This window comes from Salvelinus alpinus, chromosome 15 (genome assembly GCF_045679555.1).
Source record: "Salvelinus alpinus chromosome 15, SLU_Salpinus.1, whole genome shotgun sequence".
NCBI lineage: Eukaryota > Metazoa > Chordata > Actinopteri > Salmoniformes > Salmonidae > Salvelinus > Salvelinus alpinus.
Window position 1 is genome coordinate 30,068,333 of NC_092100.1, and position 9,076 is coordinate 30,077,408.

Here is a 9,076-nt window from a genome sequence, read left to right on the forward strand (position 1 = left end):
TTGAGGAGAACTATTACACATTTGTGGCAACTGAAGATTTATTTGGGTTGCCGTTGATGAAACTGTTCTACAGCTAAAACACAGGATTAATGGCCTTGTCATGATCTAGCAGCTTGAGTGAGTGGTTCACAAACTAACCTGATCAAATAGAGGTATTCTAAAGTGGAATATTCTTGATCAATGATCATATCAAATATTTTACCTTAAAGTAAGTCGTGGTCAAACACTTTTCGAAGGATAACTCAAGTTGGGGTCATTGTTAGATAGGAAAAGAGTGAATTCACCCGTTCTGACTTTCTACAGTGCTGCATTTTGATGAGTGTTTCTCATATCAGAATTGCAGTGTATGATCTTAGTAGTTTAATAGTATGGTAGTAATGCCATACCAGAGATCCCACTATAGCCTCCCTCAAATTCCATCAGTTGTCTGAGAATCAGTCTCCTTGTCCACCATTCCGTCACCTCCTTGGTTGTGAAGTGGACTAATTCCATAAAAGGTGATGAGCGGTCCTGCTAAAGATTCACCCAGCCTGATCCACTTTTTAATGGGGGTGAACAGCCTGTGAAAATGTCACTGGTCACTGATCTCTCAGGTGACAGCCCACAATGTATGCCAATTACCTGGAGAACATGGGAACTGACCCTGTAACCAGTTATCTGGGGTTAAATGGATTTTTAAAATATTTTCCTAAATGAGGTCACATGCCCTCTTTTCCCTTGGAAAGTTCCCAGCAGCCAAGAAAAGGAGCCAACTATTTCTCCTCCTGATATTGCCGAATGTGAGTCAGCAAACCCGTACCTACAGGCTTCACCACCACCACAGACCTGGCAACCCACACCCACCCTAGTGATGTATGTAGGGGAGAGGGGTAAGTTGAGCCACCCCTTGTTTCTAGGAAACCATACAAACTGAATGTAACCTAATATTTAGGAAATCATCGCGTGAAGTCTGAATGAAACCACATGGAAAAAGTGGTAAGCAAGTTAGTGCCAAAGATCAGATTTTCACGAAGTCAAATGAATTTGGGTTATACGTTTCATGATGCTTGTCTATTTTTATTTAACCTTAATTTAACTAGGCAAGTCAGTTAAGAATAAAGTCTTATTTTACAATAATGGCCTATCCCGGCCAAACCCTCCCCTAACCTAGATGATGCTGGGTCAATTGTTCGCCGCCCTATGGGACTCCTGATCACGGCCGGTTGTGATACAGCCCGGAATCGAACCAGGGTCTGTAGTGACGCCTCTAGTACTGAGATGCAGTGCCTTAGACTGCTGTGCTACACGGTAGCATAAAAACCAAAGTAGATCGTTTTAAGATTGTTTTATACATCATTTGGGGTCTATAGAACCAGGTATAAACAGAGCTTTAACATGCATCCTTTGTCCTGATCTTATCCACATTCTGATTGTGCCCACATTTTCAGACCGGTGTGGCCACATTTTCGCCGACCAGTTTCTTGGGCTTAGCCTCATGCAGAGAACTTGTCTACCAATTGGCACATCGAAACAACATCCTTGTTCCAGACATCTGGTCAAGAAATGGAAGACTAAGGGATATTGAACATATATCTACTGTATATCCGAATCAGTGGAGGCTGTTGATGGGAGGACGGCTCATAATAATGACTGGAACGGAGCGAATGGAATGGCATCAAACTGTTTGAATTTGATACCATTCCACTGATTCCGCTCCAGCCATTACCACGAGCCCGTCCTCTCCAATTAAGGTGCCACCAACCTCCTGTGGTCTGAATGTAGGCATACATTTAAGATATACAATATACCACACCCATATTCCATGAATTAAACTTTGACCTACCAGCACCATCAGCCACTTACCCCAAAGCGGCTCAACTTACCCTGCCTCTATGCTCAACTTACCACATACCCGGGATAAGCTATGTTTTCTTAACGGTTATGTATTCGGATTATTTCCAGGGATACACAACATCCTGAAATATACACTATCTTTGTTAGAACGAATACTATATTTCCCTAGACGTAGTGACGCTAAATGTAAAAAATGGCTCACTGTCCCCTATCTGTATTGCTCAAGGACAGGACTTACATTCCATGAGAGCAACATTACTTTTTAAACCATGATTTGAAGCTATAGAGTTAAACAAAAGCATGATATTTTAAGTAATTCTTTAAAATCAAGGGGCATATACTTTACTGGACAAATTACTGGATATATTAGACTGGCTGTAAGATCATCACAACTTTACAACATTTGGTTATAGTTTTTATTTCGAAAAACATCATGGGCTACTTGTTGCTGCCTTGATTCACTTGAGGCCACCAGTGCAGGTCAACCTGGGTCACTCAGGTCAACAAGCTCTCAATTAGATGTTTATTCATGCTTCTCCAAAGATATAATTTCGAAGTTGCTCCAAAGGTCAAATGTCAGTGTTTTTTGACACCCCGGGTTGACAAATGTTTTTAAAACAAGTGTCCACAACTGGGATCGAATATGCAACCGTCTGGGATTACACCCATTCGCCACCCCCACCCATAACGCCCTATCAAAGCCCAAGTCTACTTGATGGTAATAGTGCTCACTATTGCTCCTTGTGGAATTTCCCGACGTCCTCAGGATGTGGATAGGCGTCCAATTTCGAAGTCACTCTTGAGCGATCTGCCTGACTCATATCACCTATCTCAATGAAGTAATGAATATTGAGCATTGACAGTTTGTTCACGTGGTAATTCATAAAGGGTAAACTCCTTTGAAATTGGAAACAAGTGGAGCATGGTTATCATTGGTTTGAAAACTTGGGAGACACCTCCACTTTCAACCCTCCCTGCTCCAGCCTACTTTCCAGTTCATGTTGAGCATATTCATGTGAATACCGCCTGGCACGAGTTGCATAGGTTTTTCAAAGAGTTTGGAGCAAGTCTGACCAAGCATGGAAGAGTTGGCGAGAGAAAGCATCAGCTTGCTGGCCAAGCCCTTGCTCGATACAGACGGCCCAAGACTTGCATCTATGGGAGCAGTTTTCCTCATGCTCAAATCTGCGCTTGGTGCGGGACTTCTCAATTTCCCTTGGGCTTTTGAGAAAGCCAGGGGAATTCACACTGCAGTCGAGTGGAATGGTTAGTGACTTTAGTGACCCCAACCTGGTCTCAGAGCATTTCGTATTATTCTGTATGTAAATCCGAGACACTGTATTTAGTATGATAAGTTTGGTATGGTTACATAAGACAAAATGTTACTTAAGGCAAAAATGAAAGTAGGGTGGTTGGATGGGTGGGCGTATAACACTAACGTCTAGCAACCCAAAGATTGCAAGTTAGAATTTCATTGCAGAGAACTTTAGAATGTTACTTAATTAACAACTTTATAACTACTTACTACTTTTTACCTACTTTCCAACTACTTAGCATGTTAGCTAACCCTAACCCTTTTAGCTAACCCTTCCCCTAACCCTAACCCTTTAACCTAACTCCTAAACTTAACCCTAGCTTTAACCCTAACCCCTAGCCTAGCTAACGAGCTACTTAACGTTAGCCACCTAGATAGAATTCGTAACACATTGTAGCGACCCGCACAGACAGCTGTGTGTAATGTGTTAGGCTAGTAGGTGGTTGTGTTGTACTTACCAGTACCCAATGTTCGCGGGGTCCGACATGTCAATCAACCTGCTATCTGCCAATCACGGGAATGCCTGGAATGTTCTGATGCCGGGCATCCTGGCGGTTGGCGGAGTGTCGTGGAGGGGGGTTGGGCAGGGGGATGGAGCATTGGAAGTTAAGACCAGGTTTAGCCTTTGTTCTCTCTCTTACGTCTGGGCTTCACAAGAGAAGGTCACGATTGGCTTGTGGGTTATCTTTCATTTATTTGGCGTGGGCTACGGCCAAACAGTAGCCTGTGTAAAGTTGGTTTAATAAACCGTCAATTCGTAAACTCAAACCTCTGTCTGGACAATTGTTCCTTTATGATCTAGTCAGATCATTACAATATCATACGTTTTGAAAATTCCTAGCATATTGTACGTTTTGAAAATTAATAACATATTGTATGTTTTGAAAATTTGTAACATGTAATTCGAATTGTAATTTGTAACATATCATATGAAATGGGTGATGGACATCCACAAATTAATACATACCATAAGAAACGTAACATATCATACTTAATGGAGTGTCTCAGATTTACGTACAGAATAATACTAAATGCTCTGAGACCAGGTTGCTGACCCTGGTAGGCAAAACATGTATAGCCTATATTCCTGTTCTTTAACTAAATTACAACCATCACTAACCATCTCCTCCTGTTTTTAAACTTAATTCAAACCAATTTAAACAATCCAATCTACTCTATCTCTACTAAATCCCATTGACTTACTTGACATGTAATTTAATGCGCTGGTGAACCTTCTGGAATTGGGTGTTGGTGATTATTTTTGGGAAAGGTCAAATGATTTCCAGTTTTTGCATTTTATATAGAATCAATATCAAGAACACCAGTCATTCTCTAGACTAGTGTAATAACTGATATTCACCTCTCTCTGACATTTCCTCTGGTTATCCCTTCCTCTCATCACTTTTATCCTTCATAGGCCTACTCTCTAATCCATTGATCAATCACAACTCTCTTCTCCCACTGAGCAACCTGTTGATTGTATTTTTATCCCTTCTCCGCCCCAGGTGTTCCTCATCAGTGGCCTGGTAATCCTGGGCTACTCCCCCTGCATCAGTGGTCAGAACACATACCAAGCCGTGGTGAAGGATGTGTGTGGGCCTGCGATCGGGCAACTCTGTGAGGTCGTGTTCGTCTTCAACCTCTTCATGATCTCTGTGGCTTTCCTGGTCATAGTAACGGACCAGCTGGAGAAATGTGAGTCATCTCCATGACCACACTCCCTGAGATCTCTTGCTGGATTATGTTATAGTAATTCCTTCCTGAACTATTTCTTCTGGAGCCTTTGAAATCATCTGATTTTGTTTTCCCCCATTCTCATTATGTAATGATGCTCATAGGAAATGGGTTAATGATATAGATTGACAACATAATATCTGATACATGTTTCATGATGTTATTTATGTGTTTGTGTTGATAACTGGATTGCACGAAGCAGACATGCCATACCACTGGTAAACAGACCCGCATTTTGTCCTCATCCTCCTGTGTGTCTTCCTCATCCTCCCTCTCTCCATCCCTAAAGAGATCAGTATTCAGAAGTACATCAGGTGAGGTATTTATGGGCAGTCTAATACGGCATTGCAAAGACTACTTTAACATTGCAATATTGACATGTCTGTTGCTGCCATATTCAATATCATGTTATACTCAAGCCTTTCCCCCTCTTTGAAGTATTTTAGGTACTCTGGCCGCTACATACCTAACAGTGGCCATCGTTGTGAAGTGTCACACAAGAGAGGACCGTGAGGTGCACATATCCACCCTCTACAGTAGTGGGTGAGTGCTTGTAATCTCAATTAATGAGTCATTTCTATCTTTGTTATATAATCTGAGGTGAACAGTAGAGGCCTCTATGATAGGTCTATGTGCCAGGTAGAAAAATGCTGTCAACGTTAAATGTAGCCTTTTATGCATGTAGGTCATTAGGTCTGTGAGATCAGGATATAAGATGATATTTTAATAAAAGTTGCTCTTACACCTTCTGCTCTTGTTAAAGGTAGTTTAATTTTCAACAACATTTTGACTGTTTGGGAGTGAAGTCATGGCCATCAGCCGCCCACACATTGTAATTTGTCAGTGTGATTGACACATGAACTGTAAAAGACTGACATTGCCTCAAAGGTCCGACCAGGTACTTTAGAAAAAGCCTTTCCATAGTTTTGTTGTTGCCTCTCTGTAGAATAAGCTCTATGCCTTCGATGTTCAGCGTTATCCCGACCATCTGCTTTGGCTTTCAGGTGAGTACGGCTTCAATCATGTCTGGTTTTCAAAGAGGTTACTAGTGATGTTAGATTATTTTCTTTATGAAGCCAATGGCTAAAGGTCTGGCATTTACCCCAAATTCTGGTCAATTGAGGAGCTGTCTGAAAACCCATCACAGTCCAGCCGAGCCTCAGGCTATCCTGCTCTTTAAAATGGCTAAGGAGAGCTGGTTCTCTGTTCAATATTTGAACTTGGGTAAGATTGAAAATAAGTGTTATTTTCCACTTTTCTTCCAGAGGTAGTTTTTTGTAATCTTCTGAGTAACCAAGGAAACACAGGAGGATGATCAGAAATGCAATTAAAGGGCAGTGGGAGAGAGGACTAGTGTTGTACGAACCATCCTGATCTCTCAAGCTTACATTCTGTTTAGCTATCCGTTTAGCGAAACAGAACGTAAGCTTGCGAGATCAGGATGGTTCATACGAAGCTAAAAGAGGCCCACAAAGCCCAGCTAGCTGAGCCCCTGCACCCCCAGGCTGATTGATTACTTAGCTGGAGAAGAAAAAGGAATGATGGAGATCCTGAAGGAAGGTGGGATGAAGGAATGTTGGAGGAACATATTGAGGAAACCTGGTTGAACTTTGCTTATGTAATGCATACTGTTGAATTGGAAGCTTGTCTTAGCTCATGACAAAGGCTTTGACGTTCTATGACTCGGAGCATTAACAGCTTTGGAGCCCCATACTATTGATCGTTTCTCTGGCTCTTACATTGAGACTAACTGGACACCAGAATGATTCAAAGGATTAAGTGTTGGGGTTCTTTTTCCTGTGGGCACTGTCTGTGAAAATTAGAGCTATATGAGTGACACAAGTCTCAGTCTCAGGTCTATGTAGCCATGTTTATCTGTGCTTTGCATTCTGAGTCTGCCATGTCCTGTTCTGTATCATTCTGTGCTCCAGTGTCACAAGGCTTGCACAGCCATCTACAGCAGCATGCAGCAGCATGGAGAGCAAAAGCCTGTCCCACTGGGTGTTCATCTCTGTGTTGTCCATGTTCTTCTGCCTGGTCATCTAATCCCTAACTTGTGAGGCTCATCCTTTCAATACTCTATCTGATAGCACCAAGTGATTGTAGTGAACACAGCGACTATACGACTGCACACTCTTAGTAGAACCCTTTTTGGTTTCAGTTAGAACCCTTTTGGTCTCCATGTAGAACCCCCTGTGGAAAGGGTTCTATCTGGAACCAAAAAGGGTTCTTCAAAGGGTTTTCCTATAGACCCAGACGGTATTAGATAGAACGTCGCAGCCCTCCCCGCCTGTGGGGAAAACAACCTGTGGTTACCTAGGTTACTACTTTGACTCAGCAAAAACATGACCTTTTTCAAATTCAATTTTCTTGTTTTAGTAAATTACAAAACTACATTTTAAAGAAGTACAACATATCTAAATGTTACTTTTCAACATTGCCTACTCCCTCCCGTTCTCACCACTTAGAAAAAGGTAATATTGTAGGGCTTCCCTCATGCCCCTTTTCATGATAATGCTAACATCCAAGTGAGTGAGTGCTAGTTAGCTACCGACCGGAACATTAAGCTAGCCAAGACCAACAACACAAACAAACGGACAATATAGCTACAAGTAGTGAGTGGAGTTACAAACGGACTGTACAAAAGAAGTTAAATGTCTTATCTGTGATTAAATGTTTCCCACAAACATAGCTAGCTACGTGTGGTCTATTTGGACTCCGGGTTCCCACATTTCCCACTCTCCCAAGATGAATAGCCTGAAGTCACAGGGCTCTTCTCACATCCTCTATTTCTCTACGTGGGAGCATTGCGAACTATAGGTTGGGATTTTTGACCTGGTTACATGTATATTGAACAACACAGCAGCTTTTTCAGCATGTTTTGTTATTTCTGTATAACATAAATTCAACAACAACGTTGACTCTTTTACACAGGGTCAATGGAAAGAATATTTGTTTTCCTAAATTTGTGTGCGTGGTCGAGGGGAATTCCTTATAATTACGTGAACCCTTTTAGGTTCTAGAAATCACCTTTTTTGTCTAAAAGTGTATGCAAAGTTGGTGTCTGAATGCATTCCCCCTCCCTTTTTGGTTCAGGTGTTTACAGATACCTGACATTTGGCAAGGATGTTGCAGCAGATATTCTGATGTCACACACAGGGGACGTTGTCCTCATGATCATTGCAAGACTGCTCTTTGGGATCTCTATCATCACCATCTACCCCATCATCCTCCTGCTAGGAAAGTAACATCATGGCTGGAGAGCATTTAATAATGGGCATTCATTAGCCATTCAATCAGAGCATATGAGCCTAAATAAATAACTTGTTAGTAAAGTTGCCTGTTTGGCCCAGTGAGTCTCATTGCAGTGTCTCTGACTTTCTGCAAACAGGTCAGTGATTCAGGACTCACTGCTGAGTTTCCGTCGGCGCTTCCACATGGTGACGGAGTCGTATGAGAACCGTAGCCATGTGGGGCTGACCATAGCCTGGATTACTGTCACCGTCCTCATCGCCATGTTCATCCCAAACATCAGCAAGGTTATCAGTGTCATCGGGGGAATAAGCGCATTTTTCATCTTAATTTTCCTAGGTGGGAAAATTCTCCCTCTTTCACACCACTATCTCCCACATGGTTGCATGTAAATTGAAGCAGCAGAGATATGTTTGCTTGCTCTGCTTGTCTGCAGGATTATGTCTAGTATTTGACATGCAATCTGAGACAGTATCTTTCATAACAAGGTAAGTTTAAACCAATCATGGTCACTCATTCAAACCATTCATTCATCCAAATCCTTAAAAAATATACTAAATTTCTCTCCTTTATTTTCTCACTAACCCCTCCCCCATTCCCTCTCAGAGTGGTCCTACTGTAACAACATGGGGATGATATCACTCTGATCTGTGGAGCCTTCGTCTTTGGACAGAGCACCACCACTGCCATAATGCAGCTGCTCACTAAGATCTAACCCTTATCTTCATCACCCTTATTTATCATCGACATCTTGTTAAATGCCTGATGGCTTTTCATCCTCATCACCTTTGGTAACACAGAGCTCTTTTTGGAGTCCTTTATTCTGAGGGTTGTGTGTTATGTCCTCTGAACTCTGTTACATTTCACCTTTTCCCCCACTTACTCTCCAGGTGTCTAGACTAACTGGTATGTCTTCATTGTGTGAGATCTGTTGGCTGGGTA

General features: G+C 42.0%; 1 pseudogene; it reads left to right on the forward strand.

The window, feature by feature from the left end:
• The first annotated feature begins 1,680 nt into the window (after positions 1–1,680).
• On the forward strand, positions 1,681–8,849 carry LOC139539897 (putative sodium-coupled neutral amino acid transporter 8; annotated as a pseudogene).
• The last annotated feature ends 227 nt before the right edge of the window (positions 8,850–9,076 follow it).